Source organism: Anabrus simplex, chromosome 1 (genome assembly GCF_040414725.1).
Source record: "Anabrus simplex isolate iqAnaSimp1 chromosome 1, ASM4041472v1, whole genome shotgun sequence".
NCBI lineage: Eukaryota > Metazoa > Arthropoda > Insecta > Orthoptera > Tettigoniidae > Anabrus > Anabrus simplex.
The window spans coordinates 1,468,336,621-1,468,350,924 of record NC_090265.1 but is presented as its reverse complement, the minus strand read 5'-3'; positions in this window follow the sequence as shown (position 1 = coordinate 1,468,350,924).

Below are 14,304 nucleotides of genomic sequence, written 5' to 3'. Positions count from 1 at the left end.
CGAATTAGTATTTCCAAGACGGAAGTTACGTCATTGTGATATAAACCTTAGGTAATTGAGTGTCACGCAGAGATAATTAAATTAAAACGAGTGAAAAATTTCAGGTATTTTGGACATATAATCTCCCGGAATGTTGGTACACTAGCAAGGAGGCCCTTGACGTCGAGCGCTCTCAATTGCACTATAAAGTACTTAGAATATACATTGTCCATAACAAAAACAGTGGTATGAGTCATTATATTGAAAAACATGTCTTTTGTCCACATTCTCCGCTGTTATAAATTACTTCACCTCCTGCTTAAAATATTGTGTCTTTCGACGTATGACATTTTTTTATTTTCTACGTCCTTACATGTGATGAAAATTGAAATGTCGTATGGCTTTTAGTGCCGGGATATCCCTGGATGGGTTCGGCTCGCCAGGTGCAGGTCTTTCTATTTGACTCCCGTAGGCGACCTGCGCGTCGTGATAAGGATGAAATGATGATGAAGACAACACATACACCCAGCCCCCGTGCCATTGGAATTAACCAATTAAGTTTAAAATCCCCGACCCGGCCGGAAATCGAACCCGAAACTCTCTGAACCGAGTCGGACCTTACATGTGATGATTCCACTAATACATTCGGATGAAATGACATATCTTGCCTTAAGACTGTCGATAAGTTTATTCGAAACTCTGAAATTGTCAAAGCCAAACATTTTAAATGCTTCTAGTGCTCGTAACATTGTAGATGCCAACTGTAAATCCATACGCCCTTGATCTAACAAATTATGACATTACGTCCTCTCGTAAAGCCTGCTTCCTTTGAAGTGAGCTACTTTTTGTCGTATGCTAGGCACATAATTTAAAATTAATTTGTAATTGGTTTTACTTCGAATGTACTTATAGCAGCGATTTGTTTGAGAAGTTGAAGCCAATGTTTAACAGTCTTCATAAATGTTTCCTAGTAAGTTGCTATCAGTATATTCTAATACACTGGGCCTCGACATTTTGGGTGGAGATAGATCGCACTCACATTGAGTCGACGGTATTTGTTGCCCTGGAGATGGATATTTTGTACTGATTGGACAGCTGTCTTCAGGTTCAGGCTATTCCTCTTCTTCAATACCAGTGTATCTATCCAGTGTAACGTCATGCAATTCTGTGTTATCCCCATTATAGTTCTGCATTATTATGCTGTATGACATATCCTCTACACGAGTTGCATTTCCATAAATAGCATTTCGCAACTATGTTTCTAGCATTCGTGTGATATGCCAATGTACATGATTTACACTGTAACCTGCAACCGTGCACTCCAAGAGAGACAGCTATACTTGTCAATGCTGGTACAACATGCCATCGTTTAATGTCGCTAGCAGGCAACTGCTGAATTTTGCATCGAAAATTCACAGACCACTGTAGTTCTGATGACGTTCTATATTCTGAGCATATTTTCTTGTGGTTCGGAGCTTTAGACAGAAGAGTGGCTCTTGTAAGTGAAACTGAATCAATGTTCAGTATGGTTAATGCAGTGAACTCACAGTTGCGAGCAACAGTATTCTATAAGAAAGAAGTCATCCCCCGAACAAAGTTTGATTTATTATGGTCGGTTTCCAGAGTACGGTTCCGAGCGAATTATCGTACGGGAAGGGGTGCGCAGCTGTGAGCTTGCATCCGGGAGATAATTGGATCGAGCCCCACTGTCGGTAGCCCTGGAGATGTTTTATCATGGTTTCCCATTTTCACACCTGGCTAATGCTGGGGATGTATCTTAATTAAAGTCATGGCCACTTCCTTCCCACTTGTATGCCTTTCCTATCCCATCGTCGCCATAAAACCTGTCTGTGTCGCAGCATCGGCGCGACGTAAAGCCAATAGCAAAATAATAAAAAAAAAAAAACTACAGCAGTGCAAGCCGGATGGAATCAGAATATCGTATTCATAATATTTTGAAGTAACAGGCAAGAAAGCAGTTAGAGGGAGTTGGTAAAAACATGTGACCATGGCTTTAGGTGTACTTGAAATGTGGAAACAAATAATATGTTACGATTAAACTCGATGGACGAAGCTGCTTCGGTGGTTGGATAAAGTAAATTTAGACCTGTCTTAGCTTTTATGTTTAAAATCACACTGCGCCCCTTTTATCGAGTCTTCAGCCCGCCTTGAAGGACACGCCCCATTGCTTTAGAGCACGACAACGATACAATAGGCGTTAGTGCCATACGATATGCAAGAAGTCTCTGTTGTAGTGCAAAATTAGATAAATGCAATATACCAGCAGTATGCATTCCAAAATTAAAATGAATTGTTACTTTCATTGGATCATCTGTATGTATTAATGTGATCAGCCAAACCACTCAGTAACACTCCGATGAAATAAGATATTTAAGATGTTTATAGAAGTCCAAGTATTTACAAAGGATGTATCATCTAATATCATCGTAAAGCTCGTGACATGTTCGAAGCTTACCCTCCGTTTGGCTGCATTATTGGCTTGTTGCTGGAAAGGGAGATCAATCGATACTAACCTCACAAGTAATTTATAACCCAGCAACTGTAAATGACGGTCCTCACCACACGGCTATTTAAGTCACACATTGATAGCCGGAAATATAATGAAACCAATACGTCAGTTAATAACCTGGTATCAGTATCACCCTATCATATTAAGGAACAGCCCAAAAGTGACTGGTATTTCTTTAATGATGCTAATGGAAATTATCCACATTTGAAAATTATATGAGTACGAAATTTAACTGTAATGAATAAATATATGGCATTCTACCATTGAAGTTACTGTAAATATAATCTGAATTTATTACTAGTAATAACTCCGGATTTTCTTATCGATTGCATAATGTCCAAATGCTTATTACGTACAAAGAAGCGTACAAGACCAAGTACGAGACTAGGGACTATCAACTTGCCGTTAACTCCCATAAAATAGACAATACTCGATATTCTTAACCTACTCTTAACATAGTTTTCCACAGGTAACATTCCTTGGACTAGAGGTACTATGTTGTATCTGCAGGATTCTCTTACTCTATATTCTAAACTGATTTGCAATTGACAAATAAAGGCTAATAAATAAATAAATAAATAAATAAATAAATAAATAAATAAATAAATAAATAAATAAATAAATAAATAAATAAATAAATAAATAAATAAATAAATAAATAAATAAATAAATAAATAAATAAATAACTGTATTTCCCCATTACTCCACAAAGTGCATAAATTCATCTATCACCCATGCATCCTGTATTCCATAGTTTTGAGAAACGATTTTTCTTTGAGTGCCCACTGAAATTATCATAAAAGCGTAATTAGGTGAAAACGTAAATTGCCAGATTATAGATAAATAGGTACTGTTCTGGGTGACTTACTGATGAGTTGTAAATTTATCATCATAGCTTTTTTTCCATTCTCATAATGGGCTGTTTTCTGCCATTCAAAAGTCCCATACATCTTCCGGGTTTGAACTCTTGACCTTGGAATCTGAAACCGGACCCTGTACCATTGTTCCACAGGATAGTTATTATGGAGTTACAGTAGAGGAAAATATGAGTTTATGTCTTAATTCAAGCTTGAAATTAATTATTTATTAACACTAAATGCACTTTCATTGATTTCTGACAAATTTCTCACGTCCCCGACGGCAGGCAGTCGTTTTATTATAACATTAAAGACCCACATCAGGAGTTACCAAAGCTATTTGTTGGATGAAGGTGGATTCAGACCAGATTCAGAATCAGAGCTTCAGTATGCAGCAGGTGACTGAAAAATGCTACGAGAGGAATGGACAATTATAGGCATGATACTGTGTAGGCTTTTGGGTTTATGCCGTATCAAGGAAATAAGGTGAAATTCTTTACGTTTCGCAGAGAACTGATTCTCGTGGACAGTCGAAATTTCCTTCTGATGACGCCGAGCACAGTTCTCTGCGAAACGTAAAGAATTTTACCTTATTTTCTTGACACGGCATAAGCACACAAGCGTACACAGTATCATGTCTCTATGTACGGGCCGTGAAAGCATTAATGGCAACATGGACAGTTATGTTTATGTTTCGTAGATCTACTGAAGGCTTATGGCAAAGTACCGAGGGAAAAGATGTTCGCCGTACTGGAGAACTATGGAATTAAGGGTTTATTAAAATCAATCAAAGGCATTTATGTTGACAATTGCGGTGCAGTGAGAGTGGATGGTGGAATGAGTTCTTGGTTTCAAGGTACTTACAGGAGTTAGACAAGGCTGTAATAATTCACCTTTGTCGTTCGCAGTTTACATGGATCATTTGCTAAAAGGTATAAAGTGGCAGCGATGGATTCAGTCAGGCGGAAATGTAGTACGCAGTCTGGCCTAAGCTGACGATCTGGTCTTAATGGCAGAATGGTCGATTGTGCTGAAAGCCTGCAGTCTGATATCTTGGAACTTGAAAATAGGTGCAATGAGTATGGCATTAGCTTTCCGAAGACTAAATTGATGTCAGTAGGTACGAAATCCAAGAGGAATGGATGTCAGATTGGTGATACAATGCTGGAATATGTATATAATTTGTAGTATTTAGGATGGGTGTTCTCTCAGGATGGTAATATAGTAAGTAAGATTGAATCAAGTTGCAGTAAAGCTAATGCAGTTAGCTCGCGATCAACAGTATTATGTAAGAAGGAAGTCAGCTCACGGGAGAAACTATCTTTACAAAGGTCTGTTTTCAGACCAACTTTGTTTTACAGGAGTGAAAGCTGAGTGGACACAAGATATCTCATTCATAAGTTAAAAGTATCAGATATCAAAGTCGAGAGAATTATTGTTGGTACGAACATGTGGGAACAATGGCAGGAGGATACTCGGAATGAAGAGATAAAGGCTAAATTAATAATGGACTCGATGGATTAAGCTGCACGCATACACTTGCTTCAGTGGTGGCGTCATGTGAGACGAATGGAGGAGGATAGGGTACCTAAGAGAATAATAGAATATGCTATGGAGGGTAAGAGAAGTAGAAGTAGACTAAGACGACGCTGGTTAGACTCACTTTCTTACGATTTAAAGATTAGAGGTATAGAACTAAATAAGTTCCCAGCTCCAGTTGCAAATAGAAGATTGTGGCGACGTTTAATAAATTCACAGAGGCTTGCAGACTGGACGCTGAAAGGCATATAATTATGTATGTATGTATGTATTGAACCCATAATTCTACGATGAGAAAAATATGTTTTATTTTTCTCAATATTTATTTCAAATCAACAAGCTACTTTTCTTTTTGAGGGCAGCCATGTTGCGCTCCTAAGAGCCTCGATGTCGCGTGGGAAAGATCTCACCCGCGGCAGGCTCGTAAAATACCGTGACACCTCGGCGGACTTCGAGTGCCCGATAATTCTTTAAATTCACGGAATTCTGCGTAACGAGGTATTTTGGCAATACAGCAAATGAAGAAATAAATAATCTAAATTATTCTGTAACCCTACGTGAAGACAGATACCCCAGGGTAAATTATAAATGCAGTTAAGCATAAGTACATGTCAGCGTCAGATCAGTGAACTAGCTCCACGTGCCAAGGTCAATGGATGATGAAAACGCGCGGAACGCCCGGGCAGAAATAATTTATTTCACCTGTTGCGAGTGTGGTAAAATTATGAGATTAACATCTAAAATAATTACAAGTCTGTCCGGAATTCTGGGACAAGTCTCATAAAAATCGGTCTATTGGACGCGAAATTAACAGATTACGCAATCAAGCTTAGTAGTGTGTGTAGCGTCCCTCCTAAGACTATGAGAGGAACCTCCCATTGCATATTTTTCAGTGTCGATCTGGTTTTTGAAGCGGCGGTAGCTTACGTCCGTCGTCAGCAGAAAATTGTACCAGATTGATCTACAAACAACTTAATACATGTTAGTGGCTGAGGTCCACATATTCGGTTAGAAAGGGAAGGTGACTGAAAATTTCTGAACTTTTGCCGACAAACTGTGAAAGTATAGGCGTCTGTTAAAGTACACAGCAGATTTTATTATATCACCTCATGTGCGTTTGAAAGTGGTAAGAGAGTTGGGGAAGCTAGTCAGAGTAGTTCTGATTTCGCTATCTGTTGAACACCTGTCGTGTGTGGGTGACAAAGAGAGACAACTCTGGGAAGGAAGCCGACAGTCGCAGTTGACTGCAGAACGAGGGACGTTCGTGGTACAAATTATAACGAGGAAAGTGCGTGATTTGTGTTGTAATTTAATATCGTGTGAAAAAGGCAGTGTTTGTAAGAGTGATATGTTGGAAATGATGATGTTATTTGTACAAATGTACGGCTAAAGGCACGAGGTCATCTGGCGACGATGTAGCCAGAATACTGAGGATGGCGCCATTTGCAGGTCTGTCTATATTTGTATTATGTTGTACTTAGATTTTATTGTTCTGTCCCAACAAATTTTTCAAGATGATTGTCGGGTTGATATTTGCAATTATCAGGCGAATGTGTTTTATTTTTGGTCAGCGTGTGAAAATTTTAGTTTGTAAATTTCAAGTCAAGAAACTGTAAAAATGCGACGTTTAAATCTGGTGTTAATGTTTTATGAGATATTGTCCAAAGCGAGGAAATTTAGGAAAGCTATAATTGTAGAATAGTCGTGGCGAATGTCTTAATTTCAAATATCAGTTGAATTCAGAAATGTTTGTCGATAATAATAATAATAATAATAATAATAATAATAATAATAATAATAATAATAATAATAATAAAGTCTACCGCGGGACAAAGAAATTTGTCTATGTTAAAAGTGCATTTAACCTGTATATTTTACAAGGATCACAGGCATTTAGAAAATTTCAGTGAAATTCGATAGTTATAATTATTCATGGGAAGTAAAAATTAATGGGACATCGTGTATATCAATGATACGGAAAATCGCGGTGTGTTCTTGGATTCTCGAGGTCCGAAAGTGTAATAACAGTAAAGTAAAGAGGTGTATTTTATAATGGTTGTTGTTTTCACTAGAGGATAGAAAAATGAAAGGGGTCTTGGAAATATAAGAAAAAATGGATTGAGAGCAAAGAATTTATGTATGTGGAGATGTGAGGGAGAGGAATATTGAAGATGAAATGAAGCCTGGATTTTAAGTGATACCGCTGGGATAAGGCGAGGAGAATGAGTTTGAGACAGGCTATGTTTGCCGAGGAAGTATTTGTGAAACAGACTGTAATGTGACAGGCTGTAGAGTATTCCGCTACCAATCCGAAATTTGAGACGACTACTGTGTGAGGCATCGTAGATTTCTAGTAAGATCCCGAGTGAAAACGACTCTAGTAAAAGGTTAAAAATCTTGGTAGTAAAAGTCAGGTGACTAGTTACGTAAAGCCCGTATGAATATTAAGATAATGTGACCTCAAGGATAAAAGAGCATTTTGAATACATGGTTGGTGTTGTATTGAATTTCGTTTCACTGGATATGTCATTGATATAAATATTTGGAATTGACGGTAGGCGATTGGAGAGTTTCTAATGCGGTAGTGATGATTATTATTTCGAATACATCCACTAAATGGTAGACGTGTGTTGGGAGTTATCATTGCTTCCCTAAAACTTCATGGCACAGGCCGAGATTGTGTTTGAGCTGGAGAATTGTTCGTCACGTATATTTATTTTCGAGTTCTCGTATTGTAACGAGATGGAGACTTACTGCATTTTTCGACTTACATTCGTTTAATAGTAAGAGATGTGGTTCCATGCGTATTGAAATGTCAGATTTGGTTTGAAATTGTTAGTTCGCCTGATATGCTAAGGGATGCGTAGTACGACCCATTTTTACGCCCGACCATAGAATTAGGATGTCACATGTTATCCTTGGAGTTACTGATGATGAGACGTCCTAGTTCACGCCCGACGATAGAATTTGGAAGGCATCATGTACATAGAGATTAGTGTTAGGATGTACAGATTTTAAGTGAGCCCGACGATAGGTCTAGGATGTCAGCTGTACATACTCAAGTCTCAGATTAGATGTTTTTTTGTTTTTGCGGAGTGACCTGGGCGAAGGTAGCCTCTACAGTAAAATATGAAATATGAAGAGGGTTAGATCAGTATAATGAGGCCAACTAGTGCGTAGCTCCAACAGCTGAAGGGTGTTCCTTAAGATAACGGGGCCGCTATCGGTGAATGAGGGTTGCCCAAATATTGGATATCGACCGGATGGAGATTAACTATTTTTAATGTAATTCTCCATGCGTGTTGAGTTTTAATGACTTCGATATGTTATTTTATTTTACGGACTTAATTGTTTTGTCATTCTGACGTCCGTTTGGTTTTGATAGTGTGCATATTGACACTCAGTGTATTAGTGTGAGACTTGAGTTGCGAATGCGGTTTCGATTCGTCAGCCAGTAATATTATTTTATTTTCAATCTTTGTCGTACTTTCATTTTATTCGTAGTTGAATTCGATTAAGTAATCACTTTATAGGTAGTGTGTTGGGACAGACAATAAGTAGATGGATCTGTAATGGTAGTCATTGTTTTCAAAGGAAAGAATTCCTTAAAGTTGTAGTATTTTTCAATGTGGACTGGTAATTTTATTAAGCGTAACAAAACCATTTCTAACCTGAAAATTGGTTTGATAATAATACTTTTCAAGTGATTTACCACTTTTAATTAACTTCAGTGTGTGGCATTTCTTCTAAATGCATGATGAATAAGTGTTTCCTGCATTTCGCAGTTTTGTTCCTTTAGAACTACGTAACGTAAGATCCTCGCGGATCATGTTGTTGTTGGTTCCTTCCGAACAGCTGTTTGGGTGATGCACATTTAGCATCGGGATTACCTTATCACTTAAGGGTGTCGTGAATAACAAATACATGGTGGAATTTTATTTCAATTGTGAATGATGCTGTTAACTCGTAGTGAACACCATGCTTTCCCATAATATTTCGCAACCTATCCAAAGCAACTGATAGTAAATTTGGTTCGATTAAGGGTCCATTCGGCGGGTTTCCCTATCCGTAAAGGGTATTCGACTGGTGGATAACCTTAATTGAGAGGAAATCAGGCGTTCTACTTGTTGAAAGTCAGATTTTCCACGGATCGTGTGGATTAATTCTCAGTTCTCGTTTGCAGTAATAGGTGCCAGGTTTTCAGGTCTTTCCTTTTTCAGTTTTTCAGTTTCGCTGTCCACTAATGTACTAATTTCTCCGAAGCAACTCTTCGATATTGTGAGAAATAAATCAACGCTATGCAGTGTGACTGAGTTTGAAACATTCAATAATAAATAATTATAATTTTTTATTTCAAGGATTTATATTAAAATAACAATGTTGTCGTGTCATTTCGATTTTAATAAAAGTTAGTAAGCACATATTTGCTCCTCATTTCAAGTAGTTAGGCTCTCTTCTGAACCCCATCGTTTGGTTAAGATCGTGACCGAATTTATTCCCGCAACGACCCATGATTTAAGAGTTCTATATTGTTCTACTGTAGCAGCCGTGGCCGACCAACGATGGAATGGTAAGTTCAAGGGTTCAGTACGTATGTATGTATGTATGTATGTATGTATGTATGTATGTATGTATGTATGTATGTATGTATGTATTTATGTATGTATGTATGTATGTATGTATGTATGTATGTATGTATGTATGTATGTATGTATGAATGTATGTATGTATGTAGTAAAACCATTCAAACCATCCTAATAGACATGTCATGATGCCCAGGAACACATATGTGCCGTTTTCCGCATAATTCTATGAAATATTTGTTTGTAAGTAGCATTTTATGCCCGGTCCGGGATATGAACAACGCTGCGTGAGCTCGAGATCAGAAGGTCTAAGTACGCGTACAGAGAGGGAGAGATCCCAGTACAGCGTGGCCTTGCTTTGGCACCCTCTCTCGTGGAAGCGAGTGCGATATGGGACGCTACGTTCAACTGCTGCCTAGGTCAGAAGGCGGAGTTAAATTTACAGGGTTCTAACTTGAGAACTGCATATTCTCACCGATTTGCCAACATATTATTTGATACCAACCCACAAATTTCGCTTGTCAAGTAATAATAATAATAATAATAATAATAATAATAATAATAATAATAATAATCAATTCGTCACAAGCTTAAGAAATTTACGAGTAAGGAATCATTGAACACAGCATAATTTGTAATATTGGATAATCTAAAAAATGAATTACTTAACGAGCGCATTTTAATGACGCACTTTAGACAGATCTGCCGTGATGGTAACCATTTAGTTAAGCACTTATCTCGAAGCAGATAGTGGAGTCGCCTCACCTCATCCCTTCTCCCGCTAAAATGCAAGATGATGCCTTCGATATTACAAATAAACCTGCGACGCGATTAAAACAAGAATAGATCAGTAAATGGAGGACGTCAAGATCTGTGATGTGTGAAGATGTGTGAAGTACTAATCCCAGTAGGCAATAAGGGAATGCAGAAAAGCAGTGTTATTGCAGGCTAAATTAATATGTTTGGAAAGAACGGGTAATATTAAAAAAATCGTCACGACATGGTGAGTTACTGAATATAGAGAAATAGTAGTTATTGTACTCTGATTAACGTATGTGCAGTTGTAGGAGACAACCAATCTAACAAATAAACGTTGTAAGATTAGACAGGAAGGTGTACCATAAATGAACAGTGACGCTCACGTAGGAACAAACAAGTCAGTCAATAATTCTCTCTATAACGAACGGGAATCGGGTAGTGTCCTTCAGGGACAGTAATCACTACCTGGGTAGTCCATTTCGAGTGTGTGAGTGGATTTATCAATGTCATGTTATTCGAAGTCATACAAACAGCACTTCAAATAATCGATTCCTTTTAGTTCGCATGTATATGAGAGTTGTTCTAACCCAGGATTCATCACTAGGGGACAACGCCTGCGTCCCTGCGAAATTTCTGATTGAACACAACGCAGGACATCCAGCAGCGGGAGTTAGTAGACCAAGACGTCATGGACAGAAACTGAAACAAGATGAACCCAGGACTTTTTGCTAGCAAGACGACAGCCATGGATAACTAAATCCGTATGGGTACCTGCAGATGAGTGCAGGTTCACAACAACATGAGAAGTACATTCCCGTGTTATTCTTAGCATGAAAATCAGCCGTGTCGCATTAATATGTAAAGCTTAACTTTGCAAAGAGAACCTATCAGCATACATTTAAACTTTTCTCATAACCTGTAGGTGACACAATGTGCGTCAATCAGTAGGGTAAATTTTCTTTATTAATTTTATTCACTTGTCTTCTGTGATTACTGGTTAATCACAAAGTTATCCCGTGGATTTGCATGAAATAGAGTATAAGACCCTATAGTTTATTATTTGTGAGTGAAGCATTCGTACGGGTGGATATAGATAATTCAGTGGACTTCACAATCCATTCCAGTTTCAATCAGCCGATATGGAAATTCTCAAATGTTCGAATATAGATTTTTTTGGTTGTTCCTTTACGTCGCACCGATACAGATAGGTTTTATGGCTACGATAGGACAGGGGAGGGCTAGGAGTAAGAAGAAAGCGGCCGTGGTATTAATTAAGGTATAGCCCCAGCATTTGCCTGGTGTGAAAATGGGAAACCACGGAAAAACTTCTTCAGGGCTGCCGACAGTGGGGTTCGAACCCACTACCTCCCGAATACCGGATACTGGCCGCACTTAAGTGATTGCAGCTATCGAGCTCGGTATAGATTGTTTAGAGGCTTTACAACTTTAATGCATGGATACAGTTATTCTCCCTTTTAGTCTAAAAATGCTGGCGACTGGAGAAAGGAAAGCTGACTCGAGGTGCGAACCGATGATTTTAGATAGATGTGCGAGTGAGTGATATGCTTGTGTAAAATACTTGTCGGTAGGATCATTTCAATGTGTGAATAACGTGGATACTAGGTACAAGTGTATGAGAAATGAAGGAGTAAAGCCATATATGTGAAAATTTGCAAGGCGACAGATTTGAGAACAATAATAATGGTGATGAGAGAAACCAATATTGAAATCGGCTGAGGAATCGAGATAAATTGATATTTGAAGAGTGTTCATAAATGGTCATATGCCCGAAGAATACAAGATAATTGAATTAAGAATTCCGTGTTTTTGTATCTGGATGAAAGTATAAGTGGTTACTCAGCTGGGCGGAATCCCATGCTGTCCTCAAAATTAGAGATTTATGACTTCAGGAATAACGACAAGTGGAGTGAGTGCCAGACCCTAGCTGCTTGTACCGTTAAATATTTTTCGACCACTCACACAAAAAAACATAATATGTTTTCCCATTTCACACTAGTCTGAATATTCACGTATCAATAATTTGTTACCATCAATGGTGTGTGTTTCCATTGATCCGATAGGTGATACACTCCTCCAATTCATATACTTAAATAAGACTATAGTAGGGATTTTCATATAGCACCTCGAAGTCAAGAAAGCGTGCCTCGATACCCGATTTGTATCGACGTCCTTGGATCGACACCAGAAGACCTGAAAGGGGTCACCGATTTTCAGAGAGCATTAAAGAGCGCGTATTATATATTCTATTTATGTGTTTGCAGGGATAATGCTTCATTGTAATATGTGCTTATAATTTATGTATTATATCAGTGTATGTTGCTATCTGTGGAGTTACCGACTAATCAACGTCCTGTGAGTACTTTGAAAATATTAGAATAAGTTATTACCCCGGAGAAGTGCGTATATTCAATAGCGTAATGGTGATTAACGTGATAATATAGACTTTATTAACGACAAGCGACGACATGATTTTCATGACTAGATAATTATGCGGGAGTGCACTTTTATAACGTCGAAACACAACGATGACAGTAATGTAAAATAATATTGTTTCCTCTCGAGAATGTCATCTTGTAATATAATTTGAGTTGCTATGAATAATAATATAGTGGATATCCAAGGGAATCAGTGTTAAGTTAAAAGGACGGGTCACTATTAATTATTAAAGAAAATGTATTCATGCAGTGTTAATGAGTTGATTTGGGAATGCCAGAATGAGATTCAGGAGTGATCAACGAACAGGCAATAATATGATATTTCCCCTGTGTTCAAATATTTCATATGACTCTCTCGGTAATTAAAAAGTGCTTTTGAATTGGGAACAATCCATTTTTATCATTTAGTGGATTAGCGTATTCTCCTTACTATAGTGCACTACTTTCGATATATTTAGATGATGTGCCCACTTTATTTAACGATCAGTACCATTGACCCGTATGCTCTCGAGCGTAGCCGTTGTGCTAGTTGAAAGTAGGGAGGACGGGGTTTTGATGCCCGGGTTTTACTTTCCGAAGTTCTTCATACACAAGATTTCCATTCGGTGCTATATTTGTGAAATTAAATGTTATATTTGGCATTCTGTCGGGCCTGGGATACGTGCAGTATGTATGTATGTATGTATGTATGTATGTATGTATGTATGTATGTATGTATGTATGTATGTATGTATGTATGTATGTATGTATGTATGTGTATGTATGTATGTATGTATGTATGTATGTATGTATGTATGTATGTATGCATTTATGTAATATTAGGTCTCTACAAGGGCCTGCATAAACTGGTTTAGATCCTGTTCAACGTCGACCAATTGGTGAACAAAATATGATATTAAACATTCACTTGTCCAGTAAATACCTAATTTGAATGATTGAAAACGTTGAATAAGTTTGTATTTCAAAATTATCACAGGTCAGTTCCTAATTTCAACTAAAATTCTCGGGCAGTTTAGTTGCAATTGAGTGAGAAATTTAGTGGTATATCTGATTTTAAACTACTCATATTGTGCTATATTGTTAAGTAATTTCGCAAATACTACATTTGTACGTCATTATCGTGAAGTGTAACACAACAGAAGTGCCTTTCGCTTAGTAACACACCAGTTATAATGAAGTAAAAGCTGAGTCTAACCATCTCCGCCCTGGTCTCTGTCTACAACTCTTATCCTCTAATGCCCAGCGCATTAGTCTCCTAGGTAACTTATCCTCCTTCATTCACATCATACGAATTCACCACCGAATCCAGCTGATATGTGCAGCTTCGTCCTCCGAGTTTATTCACATACTTCTTACCTGCTTGTACAAACACTTATTATTGCTACATTAATGTATGTTACTTCTAACATATGAAAAAGATATCCCGAGTGTACCCAAATTTCATCCACGTAAAGAAAGCGATCTGAAAACAAATCAATATTCTAACAACTGCCTGTTTACTGTCTGGGTGTATGGAAACATAAGCCATAAATCGTAACGTTCGTGGGTAACTTTCTTCGTAAAGCTCTAAATTAGAGATTATGTTAAATCCTATGTACTTG